The sequence below is a fragment of the Suricata suricatta genome, chromosome 2 (genome assembly GCF_006229205.1).
Source record: "Suricata suricatta isolate VVHF042 chromosome 2, meerkat_22Aug2017_6uvM2_HiC, whole genome shotgun sequence".
NCBI lineage: Eukaryota > Metazoa > Chordata > Mammalia > Carnivora > Herpestidae > Suricata > Suricata suricatta.
The window spans coordinates 183,156,056-183,156,347 of record NC_043701.1 but is presented as its reverse complement, the minus strand read 5'-3'; positions in this window follow the sequence as shown (position 1 = coordinate 183,156,347).

The window sequence follows — 292 nt, the reverse complement described above, 5'->3', positions numbered from 1 at the left end:
AATAGGATTTGTTCTGCTTTCCTTTTAAAAGATATTTTTACTGGTTATAAAATTATTGCTTAACTTTCAAAATGTCATTACTTTTGCTGGCTTTCAAAGTTTCTGTGAAGTCTCTGATATTTCTGGTCTTTGTTTCTCTGTATATAATATTTCTTTGACTGTCTTCAAGATTTTTACTGTTTTATGTTTAATTTTTAAATTATTTTTTATGGTTTGACCATGATGTGTCAAAGTGTTTGTGTGTGTATGCTTAATTTACTTTTCATGGAGTTCTTTAAGCTTCTTGTGGGGC